This window comes from Diuraphis noxia, unplaced genomic scaffold, assembly GCF_037042655.1.
Source record: "Diuraphis noxia isolate RWA-SAM2 unplaced genomic scaffold, SU_Dnox_SAM2 contig0002, whole genome shotgun sequence".
Classification (NCBI taxonomy): Eukaryota; Metazoa; Arthropoda; class Insecta; order Hemiptera; family Aphididae; genus Diuraphis; species Diuraphis noxia.
In genome coordinates, this window is record NW_028301712.1 from 58,590,484 (window position 1) to 58,605,591 (window position 15,108).

The following is a 15,108-nucleotide window of genomic DNA, read 5'->3' on the forward strand; positions in this document are numbered from 1 at the left end:
AAGTATTATAGTATTACATCAGACGTTTGAATTTAATGTTAATTAAAAGTTAATTTTTAATATTGATGTTTTAAAATTGTAAAGATAAAGACACAAAATAAAGCAAATATAAAAAAATAATAAATAATAATAGAATAACATGTCAGAGTACCTGCAGCATAATGTGTGAACTACACTGATCCCATACGTAGTACGTACAATAAATTATTGATATGGGGCATGGGCATATTTTACAATATATTCAGTTATAATAATTATGAGACGCACCTAAAGTAAATCTTAATATATTTATGTGTATTGGTTATTACTTATTACCATAATGTCATTAACTCAATAGTCTTATACAGCGCGGATTATATACAGCATAGGCTAAGACTATAACGACCCAGACCCCGGGGGATAAAAAAAATATACAGTAGATCCTAAAAATAGGATAAAAAGAAATTGCTACGTACTTAATAAACTGACATTTTAAACTGTGAACTCTTTATTATTAGCCCGATGGGTAGTACTCATAAATAAATAAATACATAGATAAATCTTGGACATCTTTAATTGTTATTTACATCTACTATAAAAAAGCTATATAAAATTATCCTATATAAAGTATCTAAAGCAAATAGAATTTTAAACATGAAAAATATAATAAACTTACTATTATATATCCGTATAAATCATATTATACGATGTACGATCCAATGTTTCATACGCCTATTATCATACATGTAATGTGATTTGTGTTATAGAAAAATACGTTTGGCGTGCATGTAATTAAGATTTATAATTAATAATGTAAGGTATCAGTTAATCGAATGTATGCGTTAATTGTTTTCAGTAAAAACCTATGAATAAAAACGAAGATTTACCAATTAAAAAAACAACATGTATATATTTATATTATGTATAGTATAATATGATAAAACGGTACATGTAAAGAAAATCAAAAAATAATCCTACTATATATCAGACATTTAAGTATAAAATTAATAATATAATTGATTGATTTATTCAAATAATACAGGTAAAATCATATTAAAAATACTATTTTCATACTATGGATACTAGATAAATCACAAATTGAATTAGCAAAAAGAAAATATAACACTAGAAATTATTTTAGCAACAATAACTTCTATATATCATATACAAATCTAACAGGAAATATGTTTTTCTCTAGGCCAAAAATGTTGGTCATTGGCCACATCATCATTCTTATAGCAGTTAGCATTGAACTATATTTTAAATCGAGAGTAAGGAAATTTGTATTGAGAAATGAATAAGAACGACTATAGAACACGGAGAGCCAATAAAACCGATAGTTAACTATAGTTCAATAATTTTAGAAAATAATTTTTTGCAGAATTGATTAGTTTTGACAAAAACACAAGATAACTCTATTGAGTCTACTGTCCACGGTCCACTACTAAGAATTTTAAATCAAACACAAAAGAGCCCAGAGGGGCTTAATCAAGTGGAGGGTACTCAATCTTTAGTACAAAAGCTCAACATAGCCGTAGGTAGATATTCGTAACACCATTCACAAGTCTTAGTTATGATTATTTGGAGGTTGATCGTGACATCACTAATAATTATAATCATTATATAAGTAATTAAATATATTATTAAATATTTATTTTTTATTTTTTATGGAATTCAAGAAAATATCCATCAATCATATTATTACCACGCACTAAATATTCTAAGAGTATAAATGTTATATAATATACAGCATTAGAAAAAGTGGCCTGTGTGTTCAGATACGTATTAAATATACATATATTGCCACCCGTGTTTCACTATTTTTCTGTACTAAAAGTTAAAAAAACCCGTAATAGTTATTAATTATTCAACGATGTTACGATACGATATAGAAAAAATGCATCAATTTAGAAGTCCGGCAGTCGAATGTGGTTCATGGAAAAGATTTTCACACGAATAAAATGCAAACATTATGACGTAGTGATCAAAAATTAATAATAAAAATAATATCTGAGCATTACGCCAGTCCAACGCACATCGAACACCTGGAGCGTCCTACCTAACCTAACCGTTAGTGTAGGTATGTTGTTTTTTTTAATCGCGATTACGAAAATTAATGAGATACGAACAGAGTGGTTTTAATGAACGTAATTATTCAAATGCCGACTGGTGCTCCGCGTTAGATTTATTTATACTATTATAATTTACTCACCTGAAGTTGGGTACCCACATATATCATAATATTATATATTATGTTTACATCACGGCCGAAATCGCCTCAGGACTCAATATTGATAAGTACATGCATAATATGTTTGTGTGTGTTTTTGCACGTTGACGTTTTCTTTGCCGATAAAATCTTTGATTGTTTTACCAATCGTCAAACCATGGCCGCCTATCTAATAATGACCTTTAGGTGCAGAGCATTATTTTTTCGATGTTCTATAATCTGGTGTCACACACTTACACTATTACCTTATATATATAGATTATGTTGCAGTGATACTTAGGGCGAGGCTCGTTCGATATTTAATCTGAAAACCATGATAAAACATCATTTTAAAACACGATTGAGAATACAGTTTAGTTAAAAATGCACGCACTAACAGTAATATGATATCTTTGAAATTGTAGAAAAGAAACTGTTTTTCAAAGCAATATGCTTAGAAAAATCTAATGAACAAATGTACAGAAACTGTTATCATCTTCAAATTACTTTTTAGTATAAATATTACAAATGTTTAGAGATATTGAAATGTCTATATTGGTTATTACTCATCTCCTCTTTCCAGGCTCCAAATAACGTTTATGAAAAATATAATGAAGTTTTAAAAACACTATATTATATGTATATCATTGTTAAACCATTGATATCAGTGATAAAACCAATATCTCTATTCGTTTATTCCCTAGGTACAATATCGACGCGATATTATCATTTAGATGTTTTCCCACTTAAGACGGAGTGGCAGTATGTTAGCTTGAAGAATGTGTAGACGGGTTGCTCTCGTGTTTGTAATTGAGTACTTCCTCGATGCGTACCGCGTCAATGTTAGTAAAAATTTAGCAATATAATACGATATTAAATTATATAATTATATGTGTATCTAGACTAATGAATAATATATTAATATATTTAAATTAAATTTTTCTGTGTGATGTGAAGACGTTTTTTAAAGTTTCTAATCAAATATAATATGGGGTTCGTATGTTTACTGCCTATAAGTACATTATTTTTAAATAAACAATGTTAAGTCGAGTCGAGTCGTAAAGAATAAAAATGTTGAAATTTGAAATTTCTTAATTTTAGCTGTTTTTCATGTAAATATGTTCTTAATTATTTCGATAATATTTTCATTGTAAATTGATTTTTCATAATTATCACTCAAAAAATGTGTTCTCTATGTATTATAAAAAATGATTAGTCATTTTTATCTCGTTCTATAAATGGAAAATAAATCTAATTATTATTAACCCTATGATAAGCGTTTCTGAAATAAAATCAAAGACTAAGTGAAACCTCAAATACACTCCTGCTCTACCCGTTACTAGTTCAGTGAAGTTGTTACATATATGTCTGGCAGTGTTATAAAAGTGTCATAAAATACTGTACCATTTAATTACACTTCACACTGCGATTTTGTTATTTCAAAAGTAGCATAAAAAAGCGATTGGCAAATAAAATTGTTCGTCATGAATCATAATATAACATAGGTATATAAATTATGTTCTGTATAATATTCACTGGAGCACAAATACGATGGTATAGGTAATAATAATGTGTATAAAATACGTCGCAGAATGCGGATCAATTCTGTGTGCTTTTCTCACGCTTGTTTCGCCGTTGAGTGTATACATTTCGTAAACCTAATCCATTAGTCCCACTGTTGCGGTGGAATCCGTTCTCGAGAAAGTGACATAAATAAAAAAAAAAAAAAAATACAGAAAAAAAATGTATAGGACATCACCATATTTTCCAATAATACGACACGTTTAAACTATTATACTTACGACTTTACCCACAACTTTCTATACATACACGTGATCGAATAATCAAAAATAAATTCGAATTAATGTTGCGATGGAACCAGTAACTGTTGAACAATAATATTATATTAATATAATTAAAATATTAAATACAGTAGTAATAGTAGTAGATGTCGCTGGACGCTTAAATATGAATATATAGTCGTGAACAATTTTGTAGCAAAAATAGAGGTTTATTTGAGAAAGTTTGAGTTGTATAAGTCTAAACAATATTCATAACCTGAATAATAAATGATTATTGTGTAAACGCTAAACATCATACATTATTATTGCGATATGCGGCACGCAGTTCAAACACAAAAACCGAATAATATACCTACCCATAACTAAATGAAATAATACATATTTATGTATATAGGGCTCGGAAGTTGTAGGAGCTAAAAAAAAGGTAAAATATGTACGAAAAATTGCAAAATATGCATTAAAAATTTTAAATATGCAAAAATATTATTCTGAATTTCAAAAATAAATACATCAGATGTTGTTTACAAATTAACCTTATACATAAAAACTATTTATAACTAAAAAAAAAGTATAACTGGTTAGCATTTTGACATCTTATTGAGCTGAAAATAAAATTAATAATATTTTTTCAGTATTTTTAAATTACAAAAAAAAATGCATGTTTTCTAGTACCTGTTAAGTTATTGCATTTAACCACTAATACTTAAAAATAAGTATTTCGGCATACTAGCTTGATAGACTAAATACACATCACTGTTATTAACTCGGTAATTGAGTATGGCGATGGCAATAAATACCTTCGTTGATCATTTTGAGTTTTATATTAAATATTAGTTAAAACATTAGGTATAGGCTAAGAAAGAAAAAAATCAATATTTTACAAAAATATGAAATATGCACGTTTTAGCTAAAATTTGAAAAATATACATTTTCAATTTTCAATTTTTTAACTCACAATTGTATATTTCAAATTTTTAGCTAGGTTTGCTATAAATTGAGATCTAGGCTAATAATCCCAGTAATTTAAGCCTTTATGTTAATAAAAAAAAAAAAAAAAAATTGAGATCATACAGAACAATATGCAATTCCTACAACTTCCGAGCCCTATATATATATATATAGAAGTATTACGACAGACATTATTCAATATATTATATTTTTAACTTTACAATAATACCTATCATAATTTTTTTTTAAATTTATCTGACTCAATCAGTGTGTAGTAATCAAAATATTTTACGATTATTTATAAGTAGGTAAATAATCAAGCATTTTTATATAACATTATACACGACAGGTTAATTAATGATAATTTGATTTTTCTTTAAGCAAGCGTTTTAAATCTTCTGCTCCTTATTGCTTACTGCTTAGGTGTTAGGTCCCATAAGTTATAAGTCTGTATCGATCTCCAAAATTAAACATTTCTATTATTTAAATGCATTTTATTTTAAAATATCATAAGTTAGCTATTTATAGTATGTTATAATAGTATTTCAGTATTTCATTAATATTTTGTAGGTAAATCCTTCAAATTTGTATATAGATGTGTCAACAATAAAAAAAAAAATTGTATGGCCACAGGACAGTTTTTAAATGTTAAACAAGTCTAAAAATTATTTGAAAATTTAGTCTTTTCTCCAATTACTATAGGTACAATTATTAAAATAAATCTTATTATTATAATTCCAAAAACCAGAATTTGGATAAATGCATTATTATATTATATAAAGATAAAAGAATCAGGAGAGAATACTAGGTGAATCACTCAGTATAATATTATGTAGTATAATTATAAAATGTTATTAGCAAACTTGGAACAAGTTAACATTTTTTTAATTCTTTTAATGGACAACTTATGTCTATAAACTTAAAAAAAAAATCTAAAAAAGTACACAAAAATGTATGCAATAATTTCTAAAATTTTTAATTTATTTAGAATTTATTATATTAATATTGTTGTTATAATAAATTAGTCATTCAATGTTTCGTAAAATATATTAACCAATATAGAATCTACATAAAAACGTACATTTAGTTACATTATGTATATTATGTAATGTATTACATGTATAATGTATATTTAATTTTTTATATCTTTCACTTCAAATATTAATTAAACATTGATTACCGACTATTTTTAGATGTTTCGTTATTATTATTTTTTAATTATAATTTATAAATAAATTATACCTAATGAATCATGCCTAAACATTTTAATTAACTCAAAATTATAGTAGGTAGGTACCTATTATAATTTATAATGATATGAAAAAAAAAAAATAGTTAAATTATATCAAATGTATGTATCACAAAATCTAAAATCATTTTGAGTTGTTTATAATTAGTTTTGTTTCTAGTACAGGCAGGTATCCAATTAAATATTATAATTATTATTGCATTTTATAACAGATAATAGAAATAAAAAATTAGTGCAAAATGATAGTTACAGACACTTCTTAACTTTTTTTAATATTTATTATCCTCAAATATTAAGAAAGCTAAGACTTAAATAATTCCGTTATAAGTAATATTTTTTTTTCTCTAAAAACCTGATGTAAAATTCTATAAAACCTAGTTTTAAAGATAAAATTAGCTTTGATTTTAATTATTTTCGATTTTAGTTAATCTAGGATAGAAATAGTAGGAATGTATTTGTCAGTTATTATTACATGTAATAAATACAATTAACTAATATTTAAATATCTGTTCTAGATAAATAATTATATATTAAATATTTAGTTAGTGCTTAATATTATTGAACTTTATCAGAAATTTTTATTACCTTTTGTTTAGTTTAGTAAAATCTTTTTAATCTTGAATTTATGAATATATTCTTTGATTAGTTTTAATATTTTAATTAAAACTACTTAGAAGTACCGTCAGTACCGATCATAATAATCATAGTTACCTAATTCATATGTCAATTAAAATTTAAATGTTGACAAAATATTTGATCAAAAATAATTATTATAATACATCTATACATTAATTTTTTGTACAATATTAATTATTTATCAAGATCAAACTTTTCTAAACTGCAATAAGAAATAAAAAAATCGTAGATATCATATTCTATCACGAAGAGTTAACTAAAATTTTACATCAATATTCCATTAAAATACCTACCATATAGTCAATGTATTAAGTATTTACTCAGTTTATAATATTTAGATTATCTGAATTTTAAGTCAAGCGAGGGAGCTATTGCGGTTTTATAATGATGTATTTTTGTTTTACACTTTTTATTTCGAAATACGTTGTTTCCGAGCAATAAGTATACCTATAAATAATGACCCATGATTAACATGCTGGGTACTTTGGAAACATTATTTATTTTTAATTCTACAGAAATTTAAATAAATGATAAATTTTGAAAAACTAAGAAGAAATGTACGCAAACCGGTTTTTAACAAAATATCAAACATTTTCTGGTAACCTATTAAAGTAGTTGTTTCGATACAATATACTTTATCACCTCTTTTAAATTGTAAGCTATAATACAATTTCTACCTTGTATTCACCTTTATAGGTAAATTATGTAAACTCATATCTGTACATTTTTAGCATCTGTTACAATAAAAATCAGTGAGATAAAAAATTATGTGCTTAACTACCCAAATCATAAGGTTGTTATAATACAACCAAATTTAAAAATAGTGACCATTTATATGATTTGATACTAATATATTATATTGTTAAAACGCACCGTTACTTAATGAATTAAAAACTTGTTACCAGGAAGTCTATATTTCCATAAGGCATCAAGTGATAAAAGTAGTATTAATTACTTCATGTTTATATTATTATACTCTCATTATAATGCATTTCAATTTTTACATAGTTATTTTTGCATGTAACCCATAGAAATATCTAATAAAAAAGTATATCTAGGCATATACCATTGTAAAATATTCATCGTTACTATATTTTACATAATATTATGTTACCATATTATAATATAATGTACTAGATGTACCTCACCTAAAGTTTTAAATTATCTTTTTTTTTTTTAAATTAAGTGTTTTTCTAGTCTAAGTAATGATATTTCAAAATAATAAGGCATAAACTTTAAAGACGAATGTTAAGTCGGTACAAATTTCTAATGTCCCGTAAAAAAATTAAATAAAATAAAAAAAGTCTCTACTTTCCCTAGCACATCGATTTGATTTTTTAAGCGTTTAATATTTCGTTATTATCATTACATATTTTATTTTTAAAACTAGTTATATATGAATTGGACATCACGTTATACTTTACCGATCCGTAATAAATATTGGTACTCTACTAGTATCCTGCAGTATAGTTTATTTAAAAATTGTATTTAATCTAAGTAGGTAGGTACCTGTCAATATATTGCCAATAATTAAAATTATATTTTACATACGTCTTAATATACTCTTATGTTACTATACTACTGTATGCTAGACGGACAATGTTGTCTGCACGTATATATCCAATAAATAATCTCACAATAAAATTGCTCACAAAATAACTTAAGCATTAATTATATTAGGAATATTGTATTATTTTGATAGCAGAAAGTTAATTAATTTAATTTTTCTCATTATATTTAATTGAAAATGGTTTTATAATAATTTATATTTCGTATCGAGGATGTAATTGCACAGTGTACAATTAAAATATAACCTCACGTGCTATATTATAGTGAACTCAATCGGCAGTGTAGTATTATATTGTGTACACACTACACACATATTATTCATTTATATTTTATTCTATATATCATAAACGCTGTGGCTGCACTCAACTATAAGACTAAATGATATAAGTATCTACAACCTACGTTTATATATTAAAATGTATGTGCGCCCACGCATAATATGTGTGTGCGTGTGACTATATTAAATAAATTGGTATTTTTGCATTGGAGAAAGCGCATTGTATGATTTATTAAAAAATGTAGTTTTAATATTAAAAATTTAAAAATTATAATATTAATTATATTTGTATGTTCCTATTACTTAAACTGCCTAAACTAACCGACAAATAGCTGTTATAAATATATTGTAATAATTAAAATCAATTACCTACTACAAACTATGTTCAACAATTTAATGTCAATCTAGTCTGATTATTTTAGACTTAACTAAATCGTCCGTAAACCCGTTGTATCTTTATAGTTGTAAAACTACATATCAAAAGTAATCATCGCCATTCCAAAAGTATTATGTTTTTATTGTTTTATTGCAAATTTCACGTCATAAATCCTTTATACATGTTTGTAACAGTCATGATGTACGCGGCGGTATACAAACGGCAAACGCTTTTTTTTATTACTCGAGATTGGGATTATATCAGTATGACGAGAAAGTTTTTAAGCACGCTCATCTGAAGATGAATCAGAGACCAACTGAAATAATTGCCAAAATCTTATATCAACCTTTAAATTATTCGAATTCCATAACATTTTTTTCTGATCACAGACATTAAAATATGTTTGGTTCTACGTATTTGTATATACTAATTATTATTTTTATAAAATATATTTGAGATACGTTAATGGCATCTATAAAATTTACAATTATTTCTAGTTCGGTATACTAATTATAAGCAAATAGTTTTAACAGAAAATGGATTCAAGACGGGTACACCGCAGACAGCATACCAAATAAATATATAAATAGCTATATATATATATAATATATATAACATATATAACTGAATCACAATTCATTCAACACAATCTACAATCTTAATTTTTTTATATTTTATGAATTAGAAATAATTAACTATTATATTAATGATTCAGTGATTGTTATAATACAAATTAAATATCCGTTACTACTCGTTTTTATTTTTTATTTCGGAGTTAACCTATAGGTACTTTTATTTTTATTACTATTTCCAATTGTCGACATAACATTAAAAAAAAAAAAAAACTATTAAATAATTAATACATAAATTATAATAGCAGTAAAGTAACATATGAAATATAAATACATAACAATACGTGTGTATGTGTTCAAATTTACTGAGATGTTATTTAAGTATTTAATATTTCAACGAGTATAACGATATACTACAGGTATTTAATATATGAGTAATCTGTTTGTAGAGAATGACACGTCTGATTAATGTATAGTCATCAATTTTTAAGACTATTTATTTAATAAACTACATAATAGTATAATACTACATACGATAGTATTATACTATAATAATTTTATCATATTATAATATTGTTTTATCAACTACAATGAATTAAGTAAATATTGTGATCATGTAATACCTATACTTACCTAAACCATAATACTTTATTTTTGAAGTACAATGCAGACTAATTAGACAAATAAATATATTTAATAATAATAATGTTATTGTAAATTATAATTTATAAGATATTATATTGAAAACCCATTACACGGGGAGTTAAAGTCTCCAACGAATAGTGAGAATGTTGATTTTTTTGTTAAAAAAAAAACAAACAAAATCCTAGGATATATTTTTTCAATTAATAACGTATTTATAATTTTTTTAGACAGTGTTTACAATTATTTTTATAGAATCCATGTGACGGTTTCTCACGTTTCTCATTATTACACGAACTGTCACACATAAATTATTATAATATAAAGACAAATACCTATTATTTTATTAATATTTTAAGGGAATATAAGGCTATACGTTTCAGAAGATTAAAAAAAAAACGTATTTCAAAATGTTATTTTAGCATCTCATATAGTATGAGATATACGTATTACATATATATATATATAGGTTTACAACATGTATATAAATATAGATCATCTCGTGTGCCGGGGTATCTCTATATCTGTGGGTTAATTGACTTTTTTTTGTTTATTTTCCTCGATCTATGAACTATAGAGAAAAAACCAATTCTATCGTGATTAAATCACCAGGCAAAGGAGGTTATATTATGCGTACCTATACTTGTGACTGTATAGCAGTAGTGTTAATGCCTGTTTATAGACGAGTCACGAGAGAAATATTTAGGAGAGGTCTAAAAGTTATGGCCGCCATGGACACCAAAGAAGAATGTCTGTCTTATGCCTATCTCTCTCTCTATATATATATATCTTCCACCTCTCCCTCATCATACTTTTACATCTCTCCAATCCCTCTCTTACCCTCTCTTATACCATCTTCCTAAATAAATATGGTAGTAATAAACTATTCGATGTTATTCGAGCAAATGCGTTTAATAAATATCCACACGTAATTTAATATACTGAATGAATTGTTGTTCTATTATGGTGATAAAAAAACACAATACCTACAGGGTTGACCGAGAGTCATTATATCGGTGAAATACGATTGCGTTTACGGTGTACATTATTAGTAGTTTTTTAATAACATGATTCTGTACACTAAATTAATTTTATTCTTGTGCATGTCGGAAAATTTCAAAATTCTTAGGATAAAATAAATCTATTGAACTAGAATAACAACCAATAACACTCACCAACAATACATCAATTATACCTATATTAATGAAAAAAAAAAGTTGTAAGAATCATTAATATATTGTATTCAGTCTCAATAGGAAGTTATATTGCCAACAATTAATTATGTGGCTCTACATCTGATTTAAAATTGAATCACTCAAACATTCAAGAACATTTATCGGAGTCACTCAGGCAAAACAGTTCATCACTTTCAGCTACCATCAAGTTCATCACAAAGGCAGAACTACAAAATAAAATATGAACACTGTAAAATAATATAGTTGTTGATGTAAATTCAGCTCAATGTAGCTTAATTTTTGTAACCCAATGCCCAATGGCATATGTCGCCAAGGGTATATTTCGTGTTAATAAAAAAAAAAATTGAATCAAACTCAAATTAAAATAAACATGGTTTCGATCTTTAGTAACTCATCTTCAAATGCTTTACTATCATTTATTTTTCTTTTAATAGAACGTACATTATTATCAAAACTACTTGTACTTTCTGAAATTTGATTAGTATAATTTGAATTCCCCGATTGAGATACAGATGACAAATTTTCAAAACCAATGACGTCAATTGGACTTGAAGTATGTACATATTCATAATCATGACTATCGTCAAAATAATCATTTATATTATTTTCTAATGCCTCCGAATCTTCTGTTGTGTATTCTGTTTCACTTTCATCATCAGAAATATTACTGTCCGTTTTCCACGGTGTTGTTGTGTCCTTTAAAAAAATCATTAAATTGCAATAATTCTACTTTCCCGTGTATACTTCAACACTCTCCTGAGAATCTCCTGAACGACTTTTAGTAACTTTTTATTTCTTTTAAAAAGCATCACTCAAACTTCTCAAATTTAAATTTTCAGTCCTTATTAGCTATAAAAGTTGAACGTTTTATAAATTTTTAACAATTAAATAATTTGTGAATTTTTAATAATAAATTTTGTCGAAATTTGAATTTTAAGCGGTTATATAAAAATAATGTGCCTATATGTATTTTTAAATATTTTCCAACTGCAATTATATTAACTTACATTAACCTTGTACTAATTTTGAAGCTTATTTTTATGCAACGAATAAAATTTTACTGCAGACATTTAGAGAAAAAAACAAAAAAAAATTGAAAATTAAAAATGCCTATAATAACTTAAAATATTTGAAATATTTTGAAAATTCCATGTATCTACGGTCATTTTTTTTAGTGTTACACCGATATCTAAAAAAAAAACAATTTTACGTAAAAATTCCAGTTTTTCCTTAATTTTTTTTTCGGTTTTTCCGGCGCTTTTGAAAACTATTGGGAATTCCAAAATTTTACCTGCCCAACACAACAACTAGTTTCACTTTCCAACCAGAATAGCTACTGAAGTTGAAAATCGAAGCATTATTTCGAAAACTTATCGTGCACACAGGTCACAGACACAAAAATAAATAAATAAATAAAAAGCTCACATCATTGTAAAATTAATACATTCTTCGCTCCGATCAGAATCTAAAATACAAATCTTTATATAAAATAAACAAATAATTTATGCATCGCCATAAGTAGCGTACACACATATTTTAAATTTTAAAAGGGTTATATTTAAAAAAGACACATTTTGCTCTACAATTATTACTAATTGTTTTATGTCAGATTTTTAGCAACGGGATTAGCTTTTATAGGCAGCTATACTATATTAACGTTCAGAATATCTAAATCAGGGGTAGCACAAAAGTCATTGAGGTGTGCAAAGCTATATGGTGTACATTAAAGGATAAACATATGCCTGCTTCTACTGTTGACAATTTGACAACTTTAAAAAAATAGCTGATGAATTCTACGAAAAATGGAACTTTCCTAATTGTGTGGCCGTGTGGGTAGTATTGACGGGAAACACATAAGATAGAAATGTCCTAAAAACTCAAGAAGTATGTTTTACAATTACAAGCAATATATTTCTATTGTTTTAATGGCAGTTGTAGACGTCAAATATAGATTTATAATGATAAATTTTGGCGGTTATGGTAAGGATAGTGATGGTGGTATTTGTGCAATACAAATTTTCACCAACGTCTAGAAACTGATACTCTCAAATTACCAATAGAAAGAAAATTGGACAATTTAGATATCTCAGCCCCCTATATTTTTGTTGGTGATGAAGCGTTTCTTTTAAGAGGTTATTTAATGAGGCCATTTCAAAGAAATCAAGCACACGAAACAAACAAGTCATATTATAACTACCGATAATCCAGAGCTAGAATGACTGTTGAATGTGCATTTGGTATCGCTTCCTCTAAATTTCGAATATCATTGAAAGCAATAGAAATTAAAGTTGAAAATGCTGATCACGTGGCAAAAGCAATTTGTATATTGCATAATTTAATAATTGGTATTGAAAAAGACGAATCAAAAAATCAAGAAATAATAAATACCTTTCGTGAATCCAATACAAATTCAAATAATAATCAACTTATGGGAATAAATCCAAGACTCAGATCTAATAATCCTGCATCTCGTTCGGCTATTTAGATTAGAAATAATTTTATACAGTATTTTCAAGAAAATTAAATTTAAGTTTTACAAGGAATAATGTGAAAATATATAAATTTTTTTTTAAGGCTTCAAATACAAAGGTTAGCCTATTACAATGGTTTACATGTCTAGTGGTAACAGTTATTAGTTAAAAGAAATTCGATTTTTTTACATTGAAAATTTATAATTATAATTTACATATTAATTGTTATAATGTGGTGTCGTTGATCAGTTGTCTTATACCTATGTTCGTTGTGAGATAGGCCATCTTGATGAAATTTGTTATGGTTTTTTCTTGTCCTGGTCCGAGTGCGTCTTTGAGTGATGAGATGGTGTTTATGTTTGCTTTTGTTCTGGCGTTATGATAAAATGGGACATTCTAGGAATATGTGGATAACAGTGAGTTCACAGTTGCACGTTTCGCACCTGGGTTTGAGCTCCTTATACGCATAAGATAGGAATGTGTAATTCTAGTGTGTCCAATACGTACTCTTGTGTCTGGTGACCGAAATATATAATTATTTTATATATTTAGAGATAAACATAAATCACAATAAAAATCAATAAATAATAAATCACATAAAAATTAAATAATCAATAATTTCAAAAGTATTTTATTTAAGAATTATTTTGTACAATAGGTATGTCGTATTTATTATTTAGTTGTAATATTATTAAATGAAATATTTATATTGAATTACATTTAAAAAATAATATATTTACTATTCATTTTAGTTTTTATTGCAACTGCATTCCATTCCTTTTCATTGTGGATCCTATCTCTATATATTTGTTATGCAATTTGTTCCATAACACTGGTCGTTTTTGGACTTCCAAAATCAATAACTCCATTTTTTAGATATTATATATTTTTTATTGCTATTATAATATTTATATTATATTGTATTTAATTAATATTAAATAGATGCAAACGTTCGTCCGTTTTGCGTCCGATGCGTCAAAAAACAAAATATTTGTTTTTCAAATCGTGCGGCGAAGTACGACCGATGCGATGTCGGACGGATCGGATGCAAACCCAATTCATATTGGACAGGTCGTATCATATTTATAGATTTGTTTTTAATTTCGGACGCATCGGACGCAACGGAACGGATTTACTTTGGACAAGGCGTTATACATAAACAGTATAATATATATATATATA

The 15,108-nt window shown here is 26.2% G+C and overlaps 1 pseudogene; it reads left to right on the plus strand.

The window, feature by feature from the left end:
• Positions 1 to 13,216: 13,216 nt before the first annotated feature.
• Positions 13,217 to 13,979, plus strand: LOC149058721 (uncharacterized; annotated as a pseudogene).
• Positions 13,980 to 15,108: the final 1,129 nt, after the last annotated feature.